The sequence below is a fragment of the Anabrus simplex genome, chromosome 2 (assembly GCF_040414725.1).
Source record: "Anabrus simplex isolate iqAnaSimp1 chromosome 2, ASM4041472v1, whole genome shotgun sequence".
NCBI classification, from domain to species: Eukaryota; Metazoa; Arthropoda; class Insecta; order Orthoptera; family Tettigoniidae; genus Anabrus; species Anabrus simplex.
In genome coordinates, this window is record NC_090266.1 from 953,334,511 (window position 1) to 953,361,172 (window position 26,662).

The following is a 26,662-nucleotide window of genomic DNA, read 5'->3' on the forward strand; positions in this document are numbered from 1 at the left end:
CCCATCTCGCTCCACACTGAAATCCTGGTTACGCTACTGCAGTCCCATCTCTACCGTCTCAACGATTACGTCACCGACTTGGCTAGCGAAACACTTCCCCGTGCTTCAATAGCCGTAAGCATTTTTCAAATCTGTAAATATTAAACTATCAGTTGGGATTACGCCTGTAGCCGAAGTAGCTCAGTTGGGAGAGCGTTAGACTGAAGATCTAAAGGTCCCTGGTTCGATCCCGGGTTTCGGCAATCTCTTCCGTCTGCTCTTAATGTATACAATTCACAGTCTACGCCTGTAATTTGGTTGGAGTTTCAGGTGAAACTGGTAGATAAGCAAGTTCAGGAGAAATTACTGGAGGGTCCAATACTGTTCCAAGGACACATACAGGAGATATTGATGAGGAATGGCAGAATTTGACTGCATTTATTTGCAGCGTAGAAAGAGCACAACGTCCGCCTCTGTGGTGTAGTGGTTAGTGTGATTGGCTGCCACAGCCCTTGGGAATATGGCTTCGTAGACATACAACACAGCTCACTACCAACCACCACAGTAAAACGCAATAATCGTAGTGAATACATCCTTCCACATAGGGTTAGAATCATCAAAGAAATGAACCAAATCCCCATTATGTGCTAACCTGAGTAAAGTGGGGAAAATGCCATGGAGAAGAAGAGAAAGGAGAATTAGAGAGTGGAAACTGGTAGATAAGCAAGTTCAGGAGAAATTAGTGGAGGGTCCTCCAAGGACACATACAGGAGATATTGATGAGGAATGGCAGAATTTGACTGCATTTATTTGCAGCGTAGAAAGAGCACAACTTCCGCCGCTGTGGTGTAGTGTTTAGTGTGATTGGCTGCCACCGCCGGAGGCCCGGGCTCGATTCTAGGCACCCGAGATGGTACCTAACTTAAGGCCACGGCCGATTCCTTCCCTCTTCCCTTCCAATCTTCCCATCCCCCCGCAAGGCCCCTGTTCAGCATAGCAGGTGAGGCCGCCTGGGCGAGGTACTGGTCATCCTCCCCGGTTGTATCCCCGACCCAGAGTCTGAAGCTCCAGGACACTGCCCTTGAGGCGGTAGAGGTAGGATCCCTCGCTGAGTCCGAGGGAAAAACCGACCCTGGAGGGTAAACAGATTAAGAAAGGAAGAAAAATATTCTAGATGAAGACCTACGTTAATGTCCCCCCGCCCCCTCCCGCTCCACACTGAAATACTGGTTACGCTACTGCAGTCCCATCTCTACCGTCTCAACGATTACGTCACCGACTTGGCTAGCGAAACACCTCCCCATGCTTCAATAGCCGTAAGCATTCTTCAAATCTGTAAATATTACAACTATCAGTTGGGATTACGCCTGTAGCCGAAGTAGCTCAGTTGGGAGAGCGTTAGACTGAAGATCTAAAGGTCCCTGGTTCGATCCCGGGTTTCGGCAATGTTTTTCAGTCTGCTCTTAATGTATACAATTCACAGTCTACGCCTGTAATTTGGTTGGAGTTTGAGGTGAAAGATATTTTCCTCTTGGGAATATGGCTTCGTAGACATACAACACAGCTCACTACCAACCACCACAGTAAAACGGAATAATCGTAGTGAATACATCCTTCCACATAGGGTTAGAATCATCAAAGGCATCCGGCCTTAGAAATGAACCAAATCCCCATTATGTGCTAACCTGAGTAAAGTGGGGAAAATGCCATGGAGAAGAAGAGAAAGGAGAATTAGAGAGTGGAAACTGGTAGATAAGCAAGTTCAGGAGAAATTAGTGGAATGTCCCCCAAGGACACATACAGGAGATATTGATGAGGAATGGCAGAATTTGACTGCATTTATTTGCAGCGTAGAAAGAGCACAACGTCCACCTCTGTGGTGTAGTGGTTAGTGTGATTGGCTGCCACCGCCGGAGGCCCGGGCTCGATTCTAGGCACCCGAGATGGTACCTAACTTAAGGCCACGGCCGATTCCTTCCCTCTTCCCTTCCAATCTTCCCATCCCCCCGCAAGGCCCCTGTTCAGCATAGCAGGTGAGGCCGCCTGGGCGAGGTGCTGGTCATCCTCCCCAGTTGTATCCCCGACCCAGAGTCTGAAGCTCCAGGACACTGCCCTTGAGGCGGTAGAGGTAGGATCCCTCGCTGAGTCCGAGGGAAAAACCGACCCTGGAGGGTAAACAGATTAAGAAAGAAAGAAAAATATTCTAGATGAAGACCTACGTTAATGTCCCCCAGCCCCCTCTCGCTCCACACTGAAATCCTGGTTACGCTACTGCAGTCCCATCTCTACCGTATCAACGATTACGTCACCGACTTGGCTAGCGAAACACCTCCCCATGCTTCAATAGCCGTAAGCATTCTTCAAATCTGTAAATATTACAACTATCAGTTGGGATTACGCCTGTAGCCGAAGTAGCTCAGTTGGGAGAGCGTTAGACTGAAGATCTAAAGGTCCCTGGTTCGATCCCGGGTTTCGGCGATGTTTTTCAGTCTGCTCTTAATGTACACAATTCACAGTCTACGCCTGTAATTTGGTTGGAGTTTCAGGTGAAAGATATTCTCCTATTGGGAATATGGCTTCGTAGACATACAACACAGCTCACTACCAACCACCACAGTAAAACGCAATAATCGTAGTGAATACATCCTTCCACATAGGGTTAGAATCATCAAAGGCATCCGGCCTTAGAAATGAACCAAACACCCATTATGTGCTAACCGGAGTAAAGTGGGGAAAATGCCATGGAGAAGAAGAGAAAGGAGAATTAGAGAGTGGAAACTGGTAGATATGCAAGTTCAGGAGAAATTAGTGGAGGGTCCAATACTGTTCCAAGGACACATACAGGAGATATTGATGAGGAATGGCAGAATTTGACTGCATTTATTTGCAGCGTAGAAAGAGCACAACTTCCGCCGCTGTGGTGTAGTGTTTAGTGTGATTGGCTGCCACCGCCGGAGGCCCGGGCTCGATTCTAGGCACCCGAGATGGTACCTAACTTAAGGCCACGGCCGATTCCTTCCCTCTTCCCTTCCAATCTTCCCATCCCCCCGCAAGGCCCCTGTTCAGCATAGCAGGTGAGGCCGCCTGGGCGAGGTACTGGTCATCCTCCCCGGTTGTATCCCCGACCCAGAGTCTGAAGCTCCAGGACACTGCCCTTGAGGCGGTAGAGGTAGGATCCCTCGCTGAGTCCGAGGGAAAAACCGACCCTGGAGGGTAAACAGATTAAGAAAGGAAGAAAAATATTCTATATGAAGACCTACGTTAATGTCCCCCCGCCCCCTCCCGCTCCACACTGAAATACTGGTTACGCTACTGCAGTCCCATCTCTACCGTCTCAACGATTACGTCACCGACTTGGCTAGCGAAACACCTCCCCATGCTTCAATAGCCGTAAGCATTCTTCAAATCTGTAAATATTACAACTATCAGTTGGGATTACGCCTGTAGCCGAAGTAGCTCAGTTGGGAGAGCGTTAGACTGAAGATCTAAAGGTCCCTGGTTCGATCCCGGGTTTCGGCAATGTTTTTCAGTCTGCTCTTAATGTATACAATTCACAGTCTACGCCTGTAATTTGGTTGGAGGTTGAGGTGAACGATATTTTCCTCTTGGGAATATGGCTTCGTAGACATACAACACAGCTCACTACCAACCACCACAGTAAAACGCAATAATCGTAGTGAATACATCCTTCCACATAGGGTTAGAATCATCAAAGGCATCCGGCCTTAGAAATGAACCAAATCCCCATTATGTGCTAACCTGAGTAAAGTGGGGAAAATGCCATGGAGAAGAAGAGAAAGGAGAATTAGAGAGTGGAAACTGGTAGATAAGCAAGTTCAGGAGAAATTACTGGAGGGTCCAATACAGTTCCAAGGACACATACAGGAGATATTGATGAGGAATGGCAGAATTTGACTGCATTTATTTGCAGCGTAGAAAGAGCACAACGTCCGCCTCTGTGGTGTAGTGGTTAGTGTGATTGGCTGCCACAGCCGGAGGCCCGGGCTCGATTCTAGTCACCCGAGATGGTACCTAACTTAAGGCCACGGCCGATTCCTTCCCTCTTCCCTTCCAATCTTCCCATCCCCCCGCAAGGCCCCTGTTCAGCATAGCAGGTGAGGCCGCCTGGGCGAGGTGCTGGTCAACCTCCCCTGTTGTATCCCCGACCCAGAGTCTGAAGCTCCAGGACACTGCCCTTGAGGCGGTAGAGGTAGGATCCCTCGCTGAGTCCGAGGGAAAAACCGACCCTGGAGGGTAAACAGATTAAGAAAGAAAGAAAAATATTCTAGATGAAGACCTACGTTAATGTCCCCCCGCCCCATCTCGCTCCACACTGAAATCCTGGTTACGCTACTGCAGTCCCATCTCTACCGTCTCAACGATTACGTCACCGACTTGGCTAGCGAAACACTTCCCCGTGCTTCAATAGCCGTAAGCATTTTTCAAATCTGTAAATATTAAACTATCAGTTGGGATTACGCCTGTAGCCGAAGTAGCTCAGTTGGGAGAGCGTTAGACTGAAGATCTAAAGGTCCCTGGTTCGATCCCGGGTTTCGGCAATCTTTACCGTCTGCTCTTAATGTATACAATTCACAGTCTACGCCTGTAATTTGGTTGGAGTTTCAGGTGAAACTGGTAGATAAGCAAGTTCAGGAGAAATTACTGGAGGGTCCAATACAGTTCCAAGGACACATACAGGAGATATTGATGAGGAATGGCAGAATTTGACTGCATTTATTTGCAGCGTAGAAAGAGCACAACGTCCGCCTCTGTGGTGTAGTGGTTAGTGTGATTGGCTGCCACAGCACTTGGGAATATGGCTTCGTAGACATACAACACAGCTCACTACCAACCACCACAGTAAAACGCAATAATCGTAGTGAATACATCCTTCCACATAGGGTTAGAATCATCAAAGGCATCCGGCCTTAGAAATGAACCAAATCCCCATTATGTGCTAACCTGAGTAAAGTGGGGAAAATGCCATGGAGAAGAAGAGAAAGGAGAATTAGAGAGTGGAAACTGGTAGATAAGCAAGTTCAGGAGAAATTAGTGGAGGGTCCTCCAAGGACACATACAGGAGATATTGATGAGGAATGGCAGAATTTGACTGCATTTATTTGCAGCGTAGAAAGAGCACAACTTCCGCCGCTGTGGTGTAGTGTTTAGTGTGATTGGCTGCCACCGCCGGAGGCCCGGGCTCGATTCTAGGCACCCGAGATGGTACCTAACTTAAGGCCACGGCCGATTCCTTCCCTCTTCCCTTCCAATCTTCCCATCCCCCCGCAAGGCCCCTGTTCAGCATAGCAGGTGAGGCCGCCTGGGCGAGGTACTGGTCATCCTACCCAGTTGTATCCCCGACCCAGAGTCTGAAGCTCCAGGACACTGCCCTTGAGGCGGTAGAGGTAGGATCCCTCGCTGAGTCCGAGGGAAAAACCGACCCTGGAGGGTAAACAGATTAAGAGAGAAAGAAAAATATTCTAGATGAAGACCTACGTTAATGTCCCCCCGCCCCCTCTCGCTCCACACTGAAATCCTGTTTACGCTACAGCAGTCCCTTCTCTACCGTCTCAACGATTACGTCACCGACTTGGCTAGCGAAACACCTCTCCATGCTTCAATAGCCGTAAGCATTCTTCAAATCTGTAAATATTACAACTATCAGTTGGGATTACGCCTGTAGCCGAAGTAGCTCAGTTGGGAGAGCGTTAGACTGAAGATCTAAAGGTCCCTGGTTCGATCCCGGGTTTCGGCAATGTTTTTCAGTCTGCTCTTAATGTATACAATTCACAGTCTACGCCTGTAATTTGGTTGGAGTTTCAGGTGAAAGATATTCTCCTCTTGGGAATATGGCTTCGTAGACATACAACACAGCTCACTACCAACCACCACAGTAAAACGCAATAATCGTAGTGAATACATCCTTCCATATATGGTTAGAATCATCAAAGGCATCCGGCCTTAGAAATGAACCAAATCCCCATTATGTGCTAACCTGAGTAAAGTGGGGAAAATGCCATGGAGAAGAAGAGAAAGGAGAATTAGAGAGTGGAAACTGTTAGATATGCAAGTTCAGGAGAAATTAGTGGAGGGTCCAATACTGTTCCAAGGACACATACAGGAGATATTGATGAGGAATGGCAGAATTTGGCTGCATTTATTTGCAGCGTAGAAAGAGCACAACGTCCGCCTCTATGGTGTAGTGGTTAGTGTGATTGGCTGCCACCGCCAGAGACCCGGGCTCGATTCTATGCACCCGAGATGGTACCTAACTTAAGGCCACGGCCGATTCCTTCCCTCTTCCCTTCCAATCTTCCCATCCCCCCGCAAGGCCCCTGTTCAGCATAGCAGGTGAAGCCGCCTGGGCGAGGTACTGGTCATCCTCCCCGGTTGTATCCCCGACCCAGAGTCTGAAGCTCCAGGACACTGCCCTTGAGGCGGTAGAGGTAGGATCCCTCGCTGAGTCCGAGGGAAAAACCGACCCTGGAGGGTAAACAGATTAAGAAAGGAAGAAAAATATTCTAGATGAAGACCTACGTTAATGTCCCCCCGCCCCCTCCCGCTCCACACTGAAATCCTGGTTACGCTACTGCAGTCCCATCTCTACCGTCTCAACGATTACGTCACCGACTTGGCTAGCGAAACACCTCCCCATGCTTCAATAGCCGTAAGCATTCTTCAAATCTGTAAATATTACAACTATCAGTTGGGATTACGCCTGTAGCCGAAGTAGCTCAGTTGGGAGAGCGTTAGACTGAAGATCTAAAGGTCCCTGGTTCGATCCCGGGTTTAGGCAATGTTTTTCAGTCTGCTCTTAATGTATACAATTCACAGTCTACGCCTGTAATTTGGTTGGAGTTTGAGGTGAAAGATATTTTCCTCTTGGGAATATGGCTTCGTAGACATACAACACAGCTCACTACCAACCACCACAGTAAAACGGAATAATCGTAGTGAATACATCCTTCCACATAGGGTTAGAATCATCAAAGGCATCCGGCCTTAGAAATGAACCAAATCCCCATTATGTGCTAACCGGAGTAAAGTGGGGAAAATGCCATGGAGAAGAGGAGAAAGGAGAATTAGAGAGTGGAAACTGGTAGATAAGCAAGTTCAGGAGAAATTAGTGGAGGGTCCAATACTATTCCAAGGACACATACAGGAGATATTGATGAGGAATGGCAGAATTTGACTGCATTTATTTGCAGCGTAGAAAGAGCACAACGTCCGCCTCTGTGGTGTAGTGGTTAGTGTGATTGGCTGCCATCGCCGGAGGCCCGGGCTCGATTCTAGGCACCCGAGATTGTACCTAACTTAAGGCCACGGCCGATTCCTTCCCTCTTCCCTTCCAATCTTCCCATACCCCCGCAAGGCCCCTGTTCAGCATAGCAGGTGAGGCCGCCTGGGCGAGGTACTGGTCATCCTCCCCGGTTGTATCCCCGACCCAGAGTCTGAAGCTCCAGGACACTGCCCGTGAGGCGGTAGAGGTAGGATCCCTCGCTGAGTCCGAGGGAGAAACCGACCCTGGATAGTAAACAGATTAAAAAGGAAGAAAAATATTCTAGATGAAGACCTACGTTAATGTCCCCCCGCCCCCTCCCGCTCCACACTGAAATCCTGTTTACGCTACAGCAGTCCCTTCTCTACCGTCTCAACGATTACGTCACCGACTTGGCTAGCGAAACACCCCTCCATGCTTCAATAGCCGTAAGCATTCTTCAAATCTGTAAATATTACAACTATCAGTTGGGATTACGCCTGTAGCCGAAGAAGCTCAGTTGGGAGAGCGTTAGACTGAAGATCTAAAGGTCCCTGGTTCGATCCCGGGTTTAGGCAATGTTTTTCAGTCTGCTCTTAATGTATACAATTCACAGTCTACGCCTGTAATTTGGTATTCTCCTCTTGGGAATATGGCTTCGTAGACATACAACACAGCTCACTACCAACCACCACAGTAAAACGCAATAATCGTAGTGAATACATCCTTCCATATATGGTTAGAATCATCAAAGGCATCCGGCCTTAGAAATGAACCAAATCCCCATTATGTGCTAACCTGAGTAAAGTGGGGAAAATGCCATGGAGAAGAAGAGAAAGGAGAATTAGAGAGTGGAAACTGTTAGATATGCAAGTTCAGGAGAAATTAGTGGAGGGTCCAATACTGTTCCAAGGACACATACAGGAGATATTGATGAGGAATGGCAGAATTTGGCTGCATTTATTTGCAGCGTAGAAAGAGCACAACGTCCGCCTCTATGGTGTAGTGGTTAGTGTGATTGGCTGCCACCGCCAGAGACCCGGGCTCGATTCTATGCACCCGAGATGGTACCTAACTTAAGGCCACGGCCGATTCCTTCCCTCTTCCCTTCCAATCTTCCCATCCCCCCGCAAGGCCCCTGTTCAGCATAGCAGGTGAGGCCTCCTGGGCGAGGTGCTGGTCATCCTCCCCAGTTGTATCCCCGACCCAGAGTCTGAAGCTCCAGGACACTGCCCTTGAGGCGGTAGAGATAGGATACCTCGCTGAGTCCGAGGGAAAAACCGACCCTGGAGGGTAAACTCCTTAAGAAAGAAAGAAAAATATTCTAGATGAAGACCTACGTTAATGTCCCCCCGCCCCCTCCCGCTCCACACTGATATCCTGGTTACGCTACTGCAGTCCCATCTCTACCGTCTCAACGATTACGTCACCGACTTGGCTAGCGAAACACCTCCCCATGCTTCAATAGCCGTAAGCATTCTTCAAATCTGTAAATATTACAACTATCAGTTGGGATTACGCCTGTAGCCGAAGTAGCTCAGTTGGGAGAGTGTTAGACTGAAGATCTAAAGGTCCCTGGTTCGATCGCGGGTTTCGGCAATGTTTTTCAGTCTGCTCTTAATGTATACAATTCACAGTCTACGCCTGTAATTTGGTTGGAGTTTCAGGTGAAAGATATTCTCCTCTTGGGAATATGGCTTGGTAGACATACAACACAGCTCACTACCAACCACCACATTAAAACGCAATAATCGTAGTGAATACATCCTTCCACATAGGGTTAGAATCATCAAAGGCATCCGGCCTTAGAAATGAACCAAATCCCCATTATGTGCTAACCTGAGTAAAGTGGGGAAAATGCCATGGAGAAGAAGAGAAAGGAGAATTAGAGAGTGGAAACTGGTAGATATGCAAGTTCAGGAGAAATTAGTGGAGGGTCCAATACTGTTCCAAGGACACATACAGGAGATATTGATGAGGAATGGCAGAATTTGACTGCATTTATTTGCAGCGTAGAAAGAGCACAACGTCCGCCGCTGTGGTGTAGTGTTTAGTGTGATTGGCTGCCACCGCCGGAGGCCCGGGCTCGATTCTAGGCACCCGAGATGGTACCTAACTTAAGGCCACGGCCGATTCCTTCCCTCTTCCCTTCCAATCTTCCCATCCCCCCGCAAGGCCCCTGTTCAGCATAGCAGGTGAAGCCGCCTGGGCGAGGTACTGGTCATCCTCCCCGGTTGTATCCCCGACCCAGAGTCTGAAGCTCCAGGACACTGCCCTTGAGGCGGTAGAGGTAGGATCCCTCGCTGAGTCCGAGGGAAAAACCGACCCTGGAGGGTAAACAGATTAAGAAAGGAAGAAAAATATTCTAGATGAAGACCTACGTTAATGTCCCCCCGCCCCCTACCGCTCCACACTGAAATCCTGGTTACGCTACTGCAGTCCCATCTCTACCGTCTCAACGATTACGTCACCGACTTGGCTAGCAAAACACCTCCCCATGCTTCAATAGCCGTAAGCATTCTTCAAATCTGTAAATATTACAACTATCAGTTGGGATTACGCCTGTAGCCGAAGTAGCTCAGTTGGGAGAGCGTTAGACTGAAGATCTAAAGGTCCCTGGTTCGATCCCGGGTTTAGGCAATGTTTTTCAGTCTGCTCTTAATGTATACAATTCACAGTCTACGCCTGTAATTTGGTTGGAGTTTGAGGTGAAAGATATTTTCCTCTTGGGAATATGGCTTCGTAGACATACAACACAGCTCACTACCAACCACCACAGTAAAACGGAATAATCGTAGTGAATACATCCTTCCACATAGGGTTAGAATCATCAAAGGCATCCGGCCTTAGAAATGAACCAAATCCCCATTATGTGCTAACCGGCGTAAAGTGGGGAAAATGCCATGGAGAAGAGGAGAAAGGAGAATTAGAGAGTGGAAACTGGTAGATAAGCAAGTTCAGGAGAAATTAGTGGAGGGTCCAATACTGTTCCAAGGACACATACAGGAGATATTGATGAGGAATGGCAGAATTTGACTGCATTTATTTGCAGCGTAGAAAGAGCACAACGTCCGCCTCTGTGGTGTAGTGGTTAGTGTGATTGGCTGCCATCGCCGGAGGCCCGGGCTCGATTCTAGGCACCCGAGATTGTACCTAACTTAAGGCCACGGCCGATTCCTTCCCTCTTCCCTTCCAATCTTCCCATACCCCCACAAGGCCCCTGTTCAGCATAGCAGGTGAGGCCGCCTGGGCGAGGTACTGGTCATCCTCCCCAGTTGTATCCCCGACCCAGAGTCTGAAGCTCCAGGACACTGCCCTTGAGGCGGTAGAGGTAGGATCCCTCGCTGAGTCCGAGGGAAAAACCGACCCTGGAGGGTAAACAGATTAAGAAAGAAAGAAAAATATTCTAGATGAAGACCTACGTTAATGTCCCCCCGCCCCATCTCGCTCCACACTGAAATCCTGGTTACGCTACTGCAGTCCCATCTCTACCGTCTCAACGATTACGTCACCGACTTGGCTAGCGAAACACTTCCCCGTGCTTCAATAGCCGTAAGCATTTTTCAAATCTGTAAATATTACAACTATCAGTTGGGATTACGCCTGTAGCCGAAGTAGCTCAGTTGGGAGAGCGTTAGACTAAAGATCTAAAGGTCCCTGGTTCGAATCCGGGTTTCGGCAATCTTTTCCGTCTGCTCTTAATGTATACAATTCACAGTCTACGCCTGTAATTTGGTTGGAGTTTCAGGTGAAAGATATTCTCCTCCTGGGAATATGGCTTCGTAGACATACAACACAGCTCACTACCAACCACCACAGTAAAACGCAATAATCGTAGTGAATACATCCTTCCACATAGGGTTAGAATCATCAAAGGCATCCGGCCTTAGAAATGAACCAAATCCCCATTATGTGCTAACCTGAGTAAAGTGGGGAAAATGCCATGGAGAAGAAGAGAAAGGAGAATTAGAGAGTGGAAACTGGTAGATAAGCAAGTTCAGGAGGAGTTAGTGGAGGGTCCTCCAAGGACACATACAGGAGATATTGATGAGGAATGGCAGAATTTGACTGCATTTATTTGCAGCGTAGAAAGAGCACAACGTCCACCTCTGTGGTGTAGTGGTTAGTGTGATTGGCTGCCACCGCCGGAGGCCCGGGCTCGATTCTAGGCACCCGAGATTGTACCTAACTTAAGGCCACGGCCGATTCCTTCCCTCTTCCGTTCCAATCTTCCCATCCCCCCGCAAGGTCCCTGTTCAGCATAGCAGGTGAGGCCGCCTGGGCGAGGTGCTGGTCATCCTCCCCAGTTGTATCCCCGACCCAGAGTCTGAAGCTCCAGGACACTGCCCTTGAGGCGGTAGAGGTAGGATCCCTCGCTGAGTCCGAGGGAAAAACCGACCCTGGAGGGTAAACAGATTAAGAAAGAAAGAAAAATATTCTAGATGAAGACCTGCGTTAATGTCCCCCAGCCCCCCCCCCCCCCGCTCCACACTGAAATCCTGGTTACGCTACTGCAGTCCCATCTCTACCGTCTCAACGATTACGTCACCGACTTGGCTAGCGAAACACCTCCCCATGCTTCAATAGCCGTAAGCATTCTTCAAATCTGTAAATATTACAACTATCAGTTGGGATTACGCCTGTAGCCGAAGTAGCTCAGTTGGGAGAGCGTTAGACTGAAGATCTAAAGGTCCCTGGTTCGATCCCGGGTTTCGGCAATGTTTTTCAGTCTGCTCTTAATGTATACAATTCACAGTCTACGCCTGTAATTTGGTTGGAGTTTGAGGTGAAAGATTTTTCCTCTTGGGAATATGGCTTCGTAGACATACAACACAGCTCACTACCAACCACCACAGTAAAACGCAATAATCGTAGTGAATACATCCTTCCACATAGGGTTAGAATCATCAAAGGCATCCGGCCTTAGAAATGAACCAAATCCCCATTATGTGCTAACCTGAGTAAAGTGGGGAAAATGCCATGGAGAAGAAGAGAAAGGAGAATTAGAGAGTGGAAACTGGTAGATAAGCAAGTTCAGGAGAAATTACTGGAGGGTCCAATACAGTTCCAAGGACACATACAGGAGATATTGATGAGGAATGGCAGAATTTGACTGCATTTATTTGCAGCGTAGAAAGAGCACAACGTCCGCCTCTGTGGTGTAGTGGTTAGTGTGATTGGCTGCCACAGCCGGAGGCCCGGGCTCGATTCTAGTCACCCGAGATGGTACCTAACTTAAGGCCACGGCCGATTCCTTCCCTCTTCCCTTCCAATCTTCCCATCCCCCCGCAAGGCCGCTGTTCAGCATAGCAGGTGAGGCCGCCTGGGCGAGGTGCTGGTCATCCTCCCCCGTTGTATCCACGACCCAGAGTCTGAAGCTCCAGGACACTGCCCTTGAGGCGGTAGAGGTAGGATCCCTCGCTGAGTCCGAGGGAAAAACCGACCCTGGAGGGTAAACAGATTAAGAAAGAAAGAAAAATATTCTAGATGAAGACCTACGTTAATGTCCCCCCGCCCCATCTCGCTCCACACTGAAATCCTGGTTACGCTACTGCAGTCCCATCTCTACCGTCTCAACGATTACGTCACCGACTTGGCTAGCGAAACACTTCCCCGTGCTTCAATAGCCGTAAGCATTTTTCAAATCTGTAAATATTAAACTATCAGTTGGGATTACGCCTGTAGCCGAAGTAGCTCAGTTGGGAGAGCGTTAGACTGAAGATCTAAAGGTCCCTGGTTCGATCCCGGGTTTCGGCAATCTTTTCCGTCTGCTCTTAATGTATACAATTCACAGTCTACGCCTGTAATTTGGTTGGAGTTTCAGGTGAAACTGGTAGATAAGCAAGTTCAGGAGAAATTACTGGAGGGTCCAATACTGTTCCAAGGACACATACAGGAGATATTGATGAGGAATGGCAGAATTTGACTGCATTTATTTGCAGCGTAGAAAGAGCACAACGTCCGCCTCTGTGGTGTAGTGGTTAGTGTGATTGGCTGCCACAGCCCTGGGGAATATGGCTTCGTAGACATACAACACAGCTCACTACCAACCACCACAGTAAAACGCAATAATCGTAGTGAATACATCCTTCCACATAGGGTTAGAATCATCAAAGGCATCCGGCCTTAGAAATGAACCAAATCCCCATTATGTGCTAACCTGAGTAAAGTGGGGAAAATGCCATGGAGAAGAAGAGAAAGGAGAATTAGAGAGTGGAAACTGGTAGATAAGCATGTTCAGGAGAAATTAGTGGAGGGTCCTCCAAGGACACATACAGGAGATATTGATGAGGAATGGCAGAATTTGACTGCATTTATTTGCAGCGTAGAAAGAGCACAACGTCCACCTCTGTGGTGTAGTGGTTAGTGTGATTGGCTGCCACCGCCGGAGGCCCGGGCTCGATTCTAGGCACCCGAGATGGTACCTAACTTAAGGCCACGGCCGATTCCTTCCCTCTTCCCTTCCAATCTTCCCATCCCCCCGCAAGGCCCCTATTCAGCATAGCAGGTGAGGCCGCCTGGGCGAGGTGCTGGTCATCCTCCCCAGTTGTATCCCCGACCCAGAGTCTGAAGCTCCAGGACACTGCCCTTGAGGCGGTAGAGGTAGGATCCCTCGCTGAGTCCGAGGGAAAAACCGACCCTGGAGGGTAAACAGATTAAGAAAGAAAGAAAAATATTCTAGATGAAGACCTACGTTAATGTCCCCCAGCCCCCTCTCGCTCCACACTGAAATCCTGGTTACGCTACTGCAGTCCCATCTCTACCGTATCAACGATTACGTCACCGACTTGGCTAGCGAAACACCTCCCCATGCTTCAATAGCCGTAAGCATTCTTCAAATCTGTAAATATTACAACTATCAGTTGGGATTACGCCTGTAGCCGAAGTAGCTCAGTTGGGAGCGCGTTAGACTGAAGATCTAAAGGTCCCTGGTTCGATCCCGGGTTTCGGCGATGTTTTTCAGTCTGCTCTTAATGTACACAATTCACAGTCTACGCCTGTAATTTGGTTGGAGTTTCAGGTGAAAGATATTCTCCTCTTGGGAATATGGCTTCGTAGACATACAACACAGCTCACTACCAACCACCACAGTAAAACGCAATAATCGTAGTGAATACATCCTTCCACATAGGGTTAGAATCATCAAAGGCATCCGGCCTTAGAAATGATCCAAATCCCCATTATGTGCTAACCTGAGTAAAGTGGGCAAAATGCCATGGAGAAGAAGAGAAAGGAGAATTGGAGCGTGGAAACTGGTAGATAAGCAAGTTCAGGAGAAATTAGTGGAGGGTCCAATACTGTTCCAAGGACACATACAGGAGATATTGATGAGGAATGGCAGAATTTGACTGCATTTATTTGCAGCGTAGAAAGAGCACAACGTCCGCCTCTGTGGTGTAGTGGTTAGTGTGATTGGCTGCCATCGCCGGAGGCCCGGGCTCGATTCTAGGCACCCGAGATTGTACCTAACTTAAGGCCACGGCCGATTCCTTCCCTCTTCCCTTCCAATCTTCCCATACCCCCACAAGGCCCCTGTTCAGCATAGCAGGTGAGGCCGCCTGGGCGAGGTACTGGTCATCCTCCCCAGTTGTATCCCCGACCCAGAGTCTGAAGCTCCAGGACACTGCCCTTGAGGCGGTAGAGGTAGGATCCCTCGCTGAGTCCGAGGGAAAAACCGACCCTGGAGGGTAAACAGACTAAGAAAGAAAGAAAAATATTCTAGATGAAGACCTACGTTAATGTCCCCCCGCCCCATCTCGCTCCACACTGAAATCCTGGTTACGCTACTGCAGTCCCATCTCTACCGTCTCAACGATTACGTCATCGACTTGGCTAGCGAGACACTTCCCCGTGCTTCAATAGCCGTAAGCATTTTTCAAATCTGTAAATATTACAACTATCAGTTGGGATTACGCCTGTAGCCGAAGTAGCTCAGTTGGGAGAGCGTTAGACTAAAGATCTAAAGGTCCCTGGTTCGAATCCGGGTTTCGGCAATCTTTTCCGTCTGCTCTTAATGTATACAATTCACAGTCTACGCCTGTAATTTGGTTGGAGTTTCAGGTGAAAGATATTCTCCTCCTGGGAATATGGCTTCGTAGACATACAACACAGCTCACTACCAACCACCACAGTAAAACGCAATAATCGTAGTGAATACATCCTTCCACATAGGGTTAGAATCATCAAAGGCATCCGGCCTTAGAAATGAACCAAATCCCCATTATGTGCTAACCTGAGTAAAGTGGGGAAAATGCCATGGAGAAGAAGAGAAAGGAGAATTAGAGAGTGGAAACTGGTAGATAAGCAAGTTCAGGAGGAGTTAGTGGAGGGTCCTCCAAGGACACATACAGGAGATATTGATGAGGAATGGCAGAATTTGACTGCATTTATTTGCAGCGTAGAAAGAGCACAACGTCCACCTCTGTGGTGTAGTGGTTAGTGTGATTGGCTGCCACCGCCGGAGGCCCGGGCTCGATTCTAGGCACCCGAGATGGTACCTAAATTAAGGCCACGGCCGATTCCTTCCCTCTTCCGTTCCAATCTTCCCATCCCCCCGCAAGGTCCCTGTTCAGCATAGCAGGTGAGGCCGCCTGGGCGAGGTGCTGGTCATCCTCCCCAGTTGTATCCCCGACCCAGAGTCTGAAGCTCCAGGACACTGCCCTTGAGGCGGTAGAGGTAGGATCCCTCGCTGAGTCCGAGGGAAAAACCGACCCTGGAGGGTAAACAGATTAAGAAAGAAAGAAAAATATTCTAGATGAAGACCTGCGTTAATGTCCCCCAGCCCCCCCCCCCCCCCGCTCCACACTGAAATCCTGGTTACGCTACTGCAGTCCCATCTCTACCGTCTCAACGATTACGTCACCGACTTGGCTAGCGAAACACCTCCCCATGCTTCAATAGCCGTAAGCATTCTTCAAATCTGTAAATATTACAACTATCAGTTGGGATTACGCCTGTAGCCGAAGTAGCTCAGTTGGGAGAGCGTTAGACTGAAGATCTAAAGGTCCCTGGTTCGATCCCGGGTTTCGGCGATGTTTTTAAGTCTGCTCTTAATGTACACAATTCACAGTCTACGCCTGTAATTTGGTTGGAGTTTCAGGTGAAAGATATTCTCCTCTTGGGAATATGGCTTCGTAGACATACAACACAGCTCACTACCAACCACCACAGTAAAACGCAATAATCGTAGTGAATACATCCTTCCACATAGGGTTAGAATCATCAAAGGCATCCGGCCTTAGAAATGATCCAAATCCCCATTATGTGCTAACCTGAGTAAAGTGGGCAAAATGCCATGGAGAAGAAGAGAAAGGAGAATTGGAGCGTGGAAACTGGTAGATAAGCAAGTTCAGGAGAAATTAGTGGAGGGTCCAATACTGTTCCAAGGACACATACAGGAGATATTGATGAGGAAGGGCAGAATTTGACTGCATTTATTTGCAGCGTAGAAAGAGCACAACGTCCGCCTCTGTGGTGTAGTGGTTAGTGTGATTGGCTGCCACCGCCGGAGGCCCGGGCTCGATTCTAGGCACCCGAGATCGTACCTAACTTAAGGCCACGGCCGATTCCTTCCCTCTTCCCTTCCAATCTTCCCATCCCCCCACAAGGCCCCTGTTCAGCATAGCAGGTGAGGCCGCCTGGGCGAGGTACTGGTCATCCTCCCCAGTTGTATCCCCGACCCAGAGTCTGAAGCTCCAGGACACTGCCCTTGAGGCGGTAGAGGTAGGATCCCTCGCTGAGTCCGAGGGAAAAACCGACCCTGGAGGGTAAACAGATTAAGAAAGAAAGAAAAATATTCTAGATGAAGACCTACGTTAATGTCCCCCCGCCCCCTCTCGCTCCACACTGAAATCCTGGTTACGCTACTGCAGTCCCATCTCTACCGTCTCAACGATTACGTCACTGACTTTGCTAGCGAAACACCTCCCCATGCTTCAATAGCCGTAAGCATTCTTCAAATCTGTAAATATTACAACTATCAGTTGGGATTACGCCTGTAGCCGAAGTAGCTCAGTTGGGAGAGCGTTAGACTGAAGATCTAAAGGTCCCTGGTTCGATCCCGGGTTTCGGCAATGTTTTTCAGTCTGCTCTTAATGTATACAATTCACAGTCTACGCCTGTAATTTGGTTGGAGGTTGAGGTGAAAGATATTTTCCTCTTGGGAATATGGCTTCGTAGACATACAACACAGCTCACTACCAACCACCACAGTAAAACGCAATAATCGTAGTGAATACATCCTTCCACATAGGGTTAGAATCATCAAAGGCATCCGGCCTTAGAAATGAACCAAACACCCATTATGTGCTAACCGGAGTAAAGTGGGGAAAATGCCATGGAGAAGAAGAGAAAGGAGAATTAGAGAGTGGAAACTGGTAGATATGCAAGTTCAGGAGAAATTAGTGGAGGGTCCAATACTGTTCCAAGGACACATACAGGAGATATTGATGAGGAATGGCAGAATTTGACTGCATTTATTTGCAGCGTAGAAAGAGCACAACGTCCGCCTCTGTGGTGTAGTGGTTAGTGTGATTGGCTGCCACAGCCGGAGGCCCGGGCTCGATTCTAGTCACCCGAGATGGTACCTAACTTAAGGCCACGGCCGATTCCTTCCCTCTTCCCTTCCAATCTTCCCATCCCCCCGCAAGGCCCCTGTTCAGCATAGCAGGTGAGGCCGCCTGGGCGAGGTGCTGGTCATCCTCCCCTGTTGTATCCCCGACCCAGAGTCTGAAGCTCCAGGACACTGCCCTTGAGGCGGTAGAGGTAGGATCCCTCGCTGAGTCCGAGGGAAAAACCGACCCTGGAGGGTAAACAGATTAAGAAAGAAAGAAAAATATTCTAGATGAAGACCTACGTTAATGTCCCCCCGCCCCATCTCGCTCCACACTGAAATCCTGGTTACGCTACTGCAGTCCCATCTCTACCGTCTCAACGATTACGTCACCGACTTGGCTAGCGAAACACTTCACCGTGCTTCAATAGCCGTAAGCATTTTTCAAATCTGTAAATATTAAACTATCAGTTGGGATTACGCCTGTAGCCGAAGTAGCTCAGTTGGGAGAGCGTTAGACTGAAGATCTAAAGGTCCCTGGTTCGATCCCGGGTTTCGGCAATCTTTTCCGTCTGCTCTTAATGTATACAATTCACAGTCTACGCCTGTAATTTGGTTGGAGTTTCAGGTGAAACTGGTAGATAAGCAAGTTCAGGAGAAATTACTGGAGGGTCCAATACTGTTCAAAGGATACATACAGGAGATATTGATGAGGAATGGCAGAATTTGACTGCATTTATTTGCAGCGTAGAAAGAGCACAACGTCCGCCTCTGTGGTGTAGTGGTTAGTGTGATTGGCTGCCACAGCCCTTGGGAATATGGCTTCGTAGACATACAACACAGCTCACTACCAACCACCACAGTAAAACGCAATAATCGTAGTGAATACATCCTTCCACATAGGGTTAGAATCATCAAAGGCATCCGGCCTTAGAAATGAACCAAATCCCCATTATGTGCTAACCTGAGTAAAGTGGGGAAAATGCCATGGAGAAGAAGAGAAAGGAGAATTAGAGAGTGGAAACTGGTAGATAAGCAAGTTCAGGAGAAATTAGTGGAGGGTCCTCCAAGGACACATACAGGAGATATTGATGAGGAATGGCAGAATTTGACTGCATTTATTTGCAGCGTAGAAAGAGCACAACGTCCGCCTCTGTGGTGTAGTGGTTAGTGTGATTGGCTGCCACAGCCCTTGGGAATATGGCTTCGTAGACATACAACACAGCTCACTACCAACCACCACAGTAAAACGCAATAATCGTAGTGAATACATCCTTCCACATAGGGTTAGAATCATCAAAGGCATCCGGCCTTAGAAATGAACCAAATCCCCATTATGTGCTAACCTGAGTAAAGTGGGGAAAATGCCATGGAGAAGAAGAGAAAGGAGAATTGGAGCGTGGAAACTGGTAGATAAGCAAGTTCAGGAGAAATTAGTGGAGGGTCCAATACTGTTCCAAGGACACATACAGGAGATATTGATGAGGAAGGGCAGAATTTGACTGCATTTATTTGCAGCGTAGAAAGAGCACAACGTCCGCCTCTGTGGTGTAGTGGTTAGTGTGATTGGCTGCCACCGCCGGAGGCCCGGGCTCGATTCTAGGCACCCGAGATTGTACCTAACTTAAGGCCACGGCCGATTCCTTCCCTCTTCCCTTCCAAACTTCCCATCCCCCCACAAGGCCCCTGTTCAGCATAGCAGGTGAGGCCGCCTGGGCGAGGTACTGGTCATCCTCCCCTGTTGTATCCCCGACCCAGAGTCTGAAGCTCCAGGACACTGCCCTTGAGGCGTTAGAGGTAGGATCCCTCGCTGAGTCCGAGGGAAAAACCGACCCTGGAGGGTAAACAGATTAAGAAAGGAAGAAAAATATTCTAGATGAGGACCTACGTTAATGTCCCCCCGCCTCTCCCGCTCCACACTGAAATCCCGGTTACGCTACTACAGTCCCATCTCTACCGTCTCAACGATTACGTCACCGACTTGGCTAGCGAAACACCTCCCCATGCTTCAATAGCCGTAAGCATTCTTCAAATCTGTAAATATTACAACTATCTGTCGGGATTACGCCTGTAGCCGAAGTAGCTCAGTTGGGAGAGCGTTAGACTGAAGATCTAAAGTTCCCTGGTTCGATCCCGGGTTTCGGCAATGTTTTTCAGTCTGCTCTTAATGTATACAATTCACAGTCTACGCCTGTAATTTGGTTGGAGTTTCAGGTGAAAGATATTCTCTTCTTGGGAATATGGCTTCGTAGACATACAACACAGCTCACTACCAACTACCACAGTAAAACGCAATAATCCTAGTGAATACATCCTTCCATATAGGGTTAGAATCATCAAAGGCATCCGGCCTTAGAAATGAACCAAATCCCCATTATGTGCTAACCTGAGTAAAGTGGGGAGAATGCCATGGAGAAGAAGAGAAAGGAGAATTAGAGAGTGGAAACTGTTAGATATGCAAGTTCAGGAGAAATTAGTGGAGGGTCCAATACTGTTCCAAGGACACATACAGGAGATATTGATGAGGAATGGCAGAATTTGACTGCATTTATTTGCAGCGTAGAAAGAGCACAACGTCCGCCTCTATGGTGTAGTGGTTAGTGTGATTGGCTGCCACCGCCAGAGACCCGGGCTCGATTCTATGCACCCGAGATGGTACCTAACTTAAGGCCACGACCGATTCCTTCCCTCTTCCCTTCCAATCTTCCCATCCCCCCGCAAGGCCCCTGTTCAGCATAGCAGGTGAGGCCTCCTGGGTGAGGTGCTGGTCATCCTCCCCAGTTGTATCCCCGACCCAGAGTCTGAAGCTCCAGGACACTGCCCTTGAGGCGGTAGAGGTAGGATCCCTCGCTGAGTCCGAGGGAAAAACCGACCCTGGAGGGTAAACTGCTTAAGAAAGAAAGAAAAATATTCTAGATGAAGACCTACGTTAATGTCCCCCCGCCCCCTCCCGCTCCACACTGATATCCTGGTTACGCTACTGCAGTCCCATCTCTACCGTCTCAACGATTACGTCACCGACTTGGCTAGCGAAGCACCTCCCCATGCTTCAATAGCCGTAAGCATTCTTCAAATCTGTAAATATTACAACTATCAGTTGGGATTACGCCTGTAGCCGAAGTAGCTCAGTTGGGAGAGCGTTAGACTGAAGATCTAAAGGTCCCTGGTTCGATCCCGGGTTTCGGCGATGTTTTTCAGTCTGCTCTTAATGTACACAATTCACAGTCTACGCCTGTAATTTGGTTGGAGTTTCAGGTGAAAGATATTCTCCTCTTGGGAATATGGCTTCGTAGACATACAACACAGCTCACTACCAACCACCGCAGTAAAACGCAATAATCGTAGTGAATACATCCTTCCACATAGGGTTAGAATCATCAAAGGCATCCGGCCTTAGAAATGAACCAAATCCCCATTATGTGCTAACCTGAGTGAAGTGGGGAAAATGCCATGGAGAAGAAGAGAAAGGAGAATTAGAGAGTGGAAACTGGTAGATAAGCAAGTTCAGGAGAAATTACTGGAGGGTCCAATACTGTTCCAAGGACACATACAGGAGATATTGATGAGGAATGCCAGAATTTGACTGCAATTATTTAGCGTAGAAAGAGCACAACGTCCGCCTCTGTGGTGTAGTGGTTAGTGTGATTGGCTGCCACAGCCGGAGGCCCGGGCTCGATTCTAGTCACCCGAGATGGTACCTAACTTAAGGCCACGGCCGATTCCTTCCCTCTTCCCTTCCAATCTTCCCATCCCCCCGCAAGGCCCCTGTTCAGCATAGCAGGTGAGGCCGCCTGGGCGAGGTGCTGGTCATCCTCCCCAGTTGTATCCCCGACCCAGAGTCTGAAGCTCCAGGACACTGCCCTTGAGGCGGTAGAGGTAGGATCCCTCGCTGAGTCCGAGGGAAAAACCGACCCTGGAGGGTAAACAGATTAAGAAAGAAAGAAAAATATTCTAGATGAAGACCTACGTTAATGTCCCCCCGCCCCATCTCGCTCTACACTGAAATCCTGGTTACGCTACTGCAGTCCCATCTCTACCGTCTCAACGATTACGTCACCGACTTGGCTAGCGAAACACTTCCCCGTGCTTCAATAGCCGTAAGCATTTTTCAAATCTGTAAATATTACAACTATCAGTTGGGATTACGCCTGTAGCCGAAGTAGCTCAGTTGGGAGAGCGTTAGACTGAAGATCTAAAGGTCCCTGGTTCGATCCCGGGTTTCGGCAATCTTTTCCGTCTGCTCTTAATGTATACAATTCACAGTCTACGCCTGTAATTTGGTTGGAGTTTCAGGTGAAAGATATTCTCCTCTTGGGAATATGGCTTCGTAGACATACAACACAGCTCACTACCAACCACCACATTAAAACGCAATAATCGTAGTGAATACATCCTTCCACATAGGGTTAGAATCATCAAAGGCATCCGGCCTTAGAAATGAACCAAATCCCCATTATGTGCTAACCTGAGTAAAGTGGGGAAAATGCCATGGAGTAGAAGAGAAAGGAGAATTAGAGAGTGGAAACTGGTAGATAAGCAAGTTCAGGAGAAATTAGTGGAGGGTCCAATACTGTTCCAAGGACACATACAGGAGATATTGATGAGGAATGGTAGAATTTGACTGCATTTATTTGCAGCGTAGAAAGAGCACAACGTCCGCCTCTGTGGTGTAGTGGTTAGTGTGATTGGCTGCCACCTCCGGAGGCCCGGGCTCGATTCTAGGCACCCGAGATGGTACCTAACTTAAGGCCACGGCCGATTCCTTCCCTCTTCCCTTCCAATCTTCCCATCCCCCCGCAAGGCCCCTGTTCAGCATAGCAGGTGAGGCCGCCTGGGCGAGGTGCTGGTCATCCTCCCCAGTTGTATCCCCGACCCAGAGTCTGAAGCTCCAGGACACTGCCCTTGAGGCGGTAGAGGTAGGATCCCTCGCTGAGTCCGAGGGAAAAACCGACCCTGGAGGGTAAACAGATTAAGAAAGAAAGAAAAATATTCTAGATGAAGACCTACGTTAATGTCCCCCCGCCCCCTCTCGCTCCACACTGAAATCCTGGTTACGCTACTGCAGTCCCATCTCTACCGTCTCAACGATTACGTCACCGACTTGGCTAGGGAAACACTTCCCCATGCTTCAATAGCCGTAAGCATTCTTCAAATCTGTAAATATTACAACTATCAGTTGGGATTACGCCTGTAGCCGAAGTTGCTCAGTTGGGAGAGCGTTAGACTGAAGATCTAAAGGTCCCTGGTTCGATCCCGTGTTTCGGCAATCTTTTCCGTCTGCTCTCAATGTGTACAATTCACAGTCTACGCCTGTAATTTGGTTGGAGTTTCAGGTGAAAGATATTCTCCTCTTGGGAATATGGCTTCGTAGACATACAACACAGCTCACTACCAACCACCACAGTAAAACGCAATAATCGTAGTGAATACATCCTTCCACATAGGGTTAGAATCATCAAAGGCATCCGGCCTTAGATATGAACCAAATCCCCATTATGTGCTAACCTGAGTAAAGTGGGGAAAATGCCATGGGGAAGAAGAGCAAGGAGAATTAGAGAGTGGAAACTGGTAGATAAGCAAGTTCAGGAGAAATTAGTGGAGGGTCCAATACTGTTCCAAGGACACACACAGGAGATATTGATGAGGAATGGCAGAATTTGACTGCATTTATTTGCAGCGTAGAAAGAGCACAACGTCCGCCTCTGTGGTGTAGTTGTTAGTGTGATTGGCTCCACCGCCGGAGGCCCGGGCTCGATTCTAGGCACCCGAGATTGTACCTAACTTAAGGCCACGGCCGATTCCTTCCCTCTTCCCTTCCAATCTTCCCATACCCTCACAAGGCCCCTGTTCAGCATAGCAGGTGAGGCCGCCTGGGCGAGGTACTGGTCATCCTCCCCTGTTGTATCCCCGACCCAGAGTCTGAAGCTCCAGGACACTGCCCTTGAGGCGTTAGAGGTAGGATCCCTCGCTGAGTCCGAGGGAAAAACCGACCCTGGAGGGTAAACAGATTAAGAAAGGAAGAAAAATATTCTAGATGAGGACCTACGTTAATGTCCCCCCGCCTCTCCCGCTCCACACTGAAATCCCGGTTACGCTACTACAGTCCCATCTCTACCGTCTCAACGATTACGTCACCGACTTGGCTAGCGAAACACCTCCCCATGCTTCAATAGCCGTAAGCATTCTTCAAATCTGTAAATATTACAACTATCTGTCGGGATTACGCCTGTAGCCGAAGTAGCTCAGTTGGGAGAGCGTTAGACTGAAGATCTAAAGGTCCCTGGTTCGATCCCGGGTTTCGGCAATGTTTTTCAGTCTGCTCTTAATGTATACAATTCACAGTCTACGCCTGTAATTTGGTTGGAGTTTCAGGTGAAAGATATTCTCTTCTTGGGAATATGGCTTCGTAGACATACAACACAGCTCACTACCAACTACCACAGTAAAACGCAATAATCCTAGTGAATACATCCTTCCATATAGGGTTAGAATCATCAAAGGCATCCGGCCTTAGAAATGAACCAAATCCCCATTATGTGCTAACCTGAGTAAAGTGGGGAGAATGCCATGGAGAAGAAGAGAAAGGGGAATTAGAGAGTGGAAACTGTTAGATATGCAAGTTCAGGAGAAATTAGTGGAGGGTCCAATACTGTTCCAAGGACACATACAGGAGATATTGATGAGGAATGGCAGAATTTGACTGCATTTATTTGCAGCGTAGAAAGAGCACAACGTCCGCCTCTATGGTGTAGTGGTTAGTGTGATTGGCTGCCACCGCCAGAGACCCGGGCTCGATCTATGCACCCGAGATGGTACCTAACTTAAGGCCACGACCGATTCCTTCCCTCTTCCCTTCCAATCTTCCCATCCCCCCGCAAGGCCCCTGTTCAGCATAGCAGGTGAGGCCTCCTGGGCGAGGTGCTGGTCATCCTCCCCAGTTGTATCCCCGACCCAGAGTCTGAAGCTCCAGGACACTGCCCTTGAGGCGGTAGAGGTAGGATCCCTCGCTGAGTCCGAGGGAAAAACCGACCCTGGAGGGTAAACTGCTTAAGAAAGAAAGAAAAATATTCTAGATGAAGACCTACGTTAATGTCCCCCCGCCCCCTCCCGCTCCACACAGATATCCTGGTTACGCTACTGCAGTCCCATCTCTACCGTCTCAACGATTACGTCACCGACTTGGCTAGGGAAACACTTCACCATGCTTCAATAGCCGTAAGCATTCTTCAAATCTGTAAATATTACAACTATCAGTTGGGATTACGCCTGTAGCCGAAGTTGCTCAGTGGGGAGAGCGTTAGACTGAAGATCTAAAGGTCCCTGGTTCGATCCCGGGTTTCGGCAATCTTTTCCGTCTGCTCTCAATGTATACAATTCACAGTCTACGCCTGTAATTTGGTGAAAGATATTCTCCTCTTGGGAATATGGCTTCGTAGACATACAACACAGCTCACTACCAACCACCACAGTAAAACGCAATAATCGTAGTGAATACATCCTTCCACATAGGGTTAGAATCATCAAAGGCATCCGGCCTTAGAAATGAACCAAATCCCCATTATGTGCTAACCTGAGTAAAGTGGGGAAAATGCCATGGAGAAGAAGAGAAAGGAGAATTAGAGAGTGGAAACTGGTAGATAAGCAAGTTCAGGAGAAATTACTGGAGGGTCCAATACTGTTCCAAGGACACATACAGAAGATATTGATGAGGAATGGCAGAATTTGACTGCATTTATTTGCAGCGTAGAAAGAGCACAACGTCCGCCTCTGTGGTGTAGTGGTTAGTGTGATTGGCTGCCACCGCCGGAGTTCCGGGCTCGATTCTAGGCACCCGAGATGGTACCTAACTTAAGGCCACGGCCGATTCCTTCCCCCTTCCCTTCCAATCTTCCCATCCCCCCACAAGGCCCCTGTTCAGCATAGCAGATGACGCCGCCTGGGCGAGGTACTGGTCATCCTCCCCAGTTGTATCCCCGACCCAGAGTCTGAAGCTCCAGGACACTGCCCTTGAGGCGGTAGAGGTAGGATCCCTCGCTGAGTCCGAGGGAAAAACCGACCCTGGAGGGTAAACAGATTAAGAAAGAAAGAAAAATATTCTAGATGAAGACCTACGTTAATGTCCCCCCGCCCCCTCTCGCTCCACACTGAAATCCTGGTTACGTTACTGCAGTCCCATCTCTACCGTCTCAACGATTACGTCACCGACTTGGCTAGCGAAACAATTCCCCGTGCTTCAACAGCCGTAAGCATTCTTCAAATCTGTAAATATTACAACTATCAGTTGGGATTACGCCTGTAGCCGAAGTAGCTCAGTTGGGAGAGCGTTAGACTGAAGATCTAAAGGTCCCTGGGTCGATCCCGGGTTTCGGCAATGTTTTTCAGTCTGCTCTTAATGTATACAATTCACTGTCTACGCCTGTAATTTGGTTGGAGTTTCAGGTGAAAGATATTCTCCTCTTGGGAATATGGCTTCGTAGACATACAACACAGCTCACTACCAACCACCACAGTAAAACGCAATAATCGTAGTGAATACATCCTTCCACATAGGGTTAGAATCATCAAAGGCATCCGGCCTTAGATATGAACCAAATCCCCATTATGTGCTAACCTGAGTAAAGTGGGGAAAATGCCATGGGGAAGAAGAGCAAGGAGAATTAGAGAGTGGAAACTGGTAGATAAGCAAGTTCAGGAGAAATTAGTGGAGGGTCCAATACTGTTCCAAGGACACACACAGGAGATATTGATGAGGAATGGCAGAATTTGACTGCATTTATTTGCAGCGTAGAAAGAGCACAACGTCCGCCTGTGTGGTGTAGTTGTTAGTGTGATTGGCTCCACCGCCGGAGGCCCGGGCTCGATTCTAGGCACCC

The 26,662-nt window shown here is 48.5% G+C and overlaps 25 non-coding genes across 25 annotated transcripts; all 25 read left to right on the forward strand.

The window, feature by feature from the left end:
- The first annotated feature begins 169 nt into the window (after window positions 1-169).
- Window positions 170-242, forward strand: TRNAF-GAA (transfer RNA phenylalanine (anticodon GAA)). The gene has a single exon. It is a non-coding gene; the product is annotated as a tRNA-Phe (tRNA).
- Window positions 243-1,351: 1,109 nt separating this feature from the next.
- On the forward strand, window positions 1,352-1,424 carry TRNAF-GAA (transfer RNA phenylalanine (anticodon GAA)). Its single transcript has one exon. It is a non-coding gene; the product is annotated as a tRNA-Phe (tRNA).
- Window positions 1,425-2,384: 960 nt separating this feature from the next.
- Window positions 2,385-2,457, forward strand: TRNAF-GAA (transfer RNA phenylalanine (anticodon GAA)). Its single transcript has one exon. It is a non-coding gene; the product is annotated as a tRNA-Phe (tRNA).
- A 968-nt stretch (window positions 2,458-3,425) lies between these two features.
- TRNAF-GAA (transfer RNA phenylalanine (anticodon GAA)) lies at window positions 3,426-3,498 on the forward strand. The gene has a single exon. It is a non-coding gene; the product is annotated as a tRNA-Phe (tRNA).
- A 967-nt stretch (window positions 3,499-4,465) lies between these two features.
- Window positions 4,466-4,538, forward strand: TRNAF-GAA (transfer RNA phenylalanine (anticodon GAA)). Its single transcript has one exon. It is a non-coding gene; the product is annotated as a tRNA-Phe (tRNA).
- Window positions 4,539-5,661: 1,123 nt separating this feature from the next.
- On the forward strand, window positions 5,662-5,734 carry TRNAF-GAA (transfer RNA phenylalanine (anticodon GAA)). Its single transcript has one exon. It is a non-coding gene; the product is annotated as a tRNA-Phe (tRNA).
- Window positions 5,735-6,702: 968 nt separating this feature from the next.
- On the forward strand, window positions 6,703-6,775 carry TRNAF-GAA (transfer RNA phenylalanine (anticodon GAA)). Its single transcript has one exon. It is a non-coding gene; the product is annotated as a tRNA-Phe (tRNA).
- A 967-nt stretch (window positions 6,776-7,742) lies between these two features.
- TRNAF-GAA (transfer RNA phenylalanine (anticodon GAA)) lies at window positions 7,743-7,815 on the forward strand. Its single transcript has one exon. It is a non-coding gene; the product is annotated as a tRNA-Phe (tRNA).
- Window positions 7,816-8,763: 948 nt separating this feature from the next.
- Window positions 8,764-8,836, forward strand: TRNAF-GAA (transfer RNA phenylalanine (anticodon GAA)). The gene has a single exon. It is a non-coding gene; the product is annotated as a tRNA-Phe (tRNA).
- A 968-nt stretch (window positions 8,837-9,804) lies between these two features.
- On the forward strand, window positions 9,805-9,877 carry TRNAF-GAA (transfer RNA phenylalanine (anticodon GAA)). Its single transcript has one exon. It is a non-coding gene; the product is annotated as a tRNA-Phe (tRNA).
- A 968-nt stretch (window positions 9,878-10,845) lies between these two features.
- Window positions 10,846-10,918, forward strand: TRNAF-AAA (transfer RNA phenylalanine (anticodon GAA)). The gene has a single exon. It is a non-coding gene; the product is annotated as a tRNA-Phe (tRNA).
- Window positions 10,919-11,882: 964 nt separating this feature from the next.
- Window positions 11,883-11,955, forward strand: TRNAF-GAA (transfer RNA phenylalanine (anticodon GAA)). The gene has a single exon. It is a non-coding gene; the product is annotated as a tRNA-Phe (tRNA).
- Window positions 11,956-12,921: 966 nt separating this feature from the next.
- On the forward strand, window positions 12,922-12,994 carry TRNAF-GAA (transfer RNA phenylalanine (anticodon GAA)). The gene has a single exon. It is a non-coding gene; the product is annotated as a tRNA-Phe (tRNA).
- A 1,123-nt stretch (window positions 12,995-14,117) lies between these two features.
- Window positions 14,118-14,190, forward strand: TRNAF-GAA (transfer RNA phenylalanine (anticodon GAA)). The gene has a single exon. It is a non-coding gene; the product is annotated as a tRNA-Phe (tRNA).
- A 968-nt stretch (window positions 14,191-15,158) lies between these two features.
- TRNAF-AAA (transfer RNA phenylalanine (anticodon GAA)) lies at window positions 15,159-15,231 on the forward strand. The gene has a single exon. It is a non-coding gene; the product is annotated as a tRNA-Phe (tRNA).
- Window positions 15,232-16,196: 965 nt separating this feature from the next.
- Window positions 16,197-16,269, forward strand: TRNAF-GAA (transfer RNA phenylalanine (anticodon GAA)). The gene has a single exon. It is a non-coding gene; the product is annotated as a tRNA-Phe (tRNA).
- Window positions 16,270-17,237: 968 nt separating this feature from the next.
- Window positions 17,238-17,310, forward strand: TRNAF-GAA (transfer RNA phenylalanine (anticodon GAA)). Its single transcript has one exon. It is a non-coding gene; the product is annotated as a tRNA-Phe (tRNA).
- A 967-nt stretch (window positions 17,311-18,277) lies between these two features.
- Window positions 18,278-18,350, forward strand: TRNAF-GAA (transfer RNA phenylalanine (anticodon GAA)). The gene has a single exon. It is a non-coding gene; the product is annotated as a tRNA-Phe (tRNA).
- Window positions 18,351-19,862: 1,512 nt separating this feature from the next.
- On the forward strand, window positions 19,863-19,935 carry TRNAF-GAA (transfer RNA phenylalanine (anticodon GAA)). The gene has a single exon. It is a non-coding gene; the product is annotated as a tRNA-Phe (tRNA).
- Window positions 19,936-20,903: 968 nt separating this feature from the next.
- On the forward strand, window positions 20,904-20,976 carry TRNAF-GAA (transfer RNA phenylalanine (anticodon GAA)). The gene has a single exon. It is a non-coding gene; the product is annotated as a tRNA-Phe (tRNA).
- Window positions 20,977-21,942: 966 nt separating this feature from the next.
- Window positions 21,943-22,015, forward strand: TRNAF-GAA (transfer RNA phenylalanine (anticodon GAA)). Its single transcript has one exon. It is a non-coding gene; the product is annotated as a tRNA-Phe (tRNA).
- Window positions 22,016-22,982: 967 nt separating this feature from the next.
- Window positions 22,983-23,055, forward strand: TRNAF-GAA (transfer RNA phenylalanine (anticodon GAA)). Its single transcript has one exon. It is a non-coding gene; the product is annotated as a tRNA-Phe (tRNA).
- Window positions 23,056-24,020: 965 nt separating this feature from the next.
- TRNAF-GAA (transfer RNA phenylalanine (anticodon GAA)) lies at window positions 24,021-24,093 on the forward strand. The gene has a single exon. It is a non-coding gene; the product is annotated as a tRNA-Phe (tRNA).
- A 967-nt stretch (window positions 24,094-25,060) lies between these two features.
- On the forward strand, window positions 25,061-25,133 carry TRNAF-GAA (transfer RNA phenylalanine (anticodon GAA)). The gene has a single exon. It is a non-coding gene; the product is annotated as a tRNA-Phe (tRNA).
- A 954-nt stretch (window positions 25,134-26,087) lies between these two features.
- TRNAF-GAA (transfer RNA phenylalanine (anticodon GAA)) lies at window positions 26,088-26,160 on the forward strand. Its single transcript has one exon. It is a non-coding gene; the product is annotated as a tRNA-Phe (tRNA).
- Window positions 26,161-26,662: the final 502 nt, after the last annotated feature.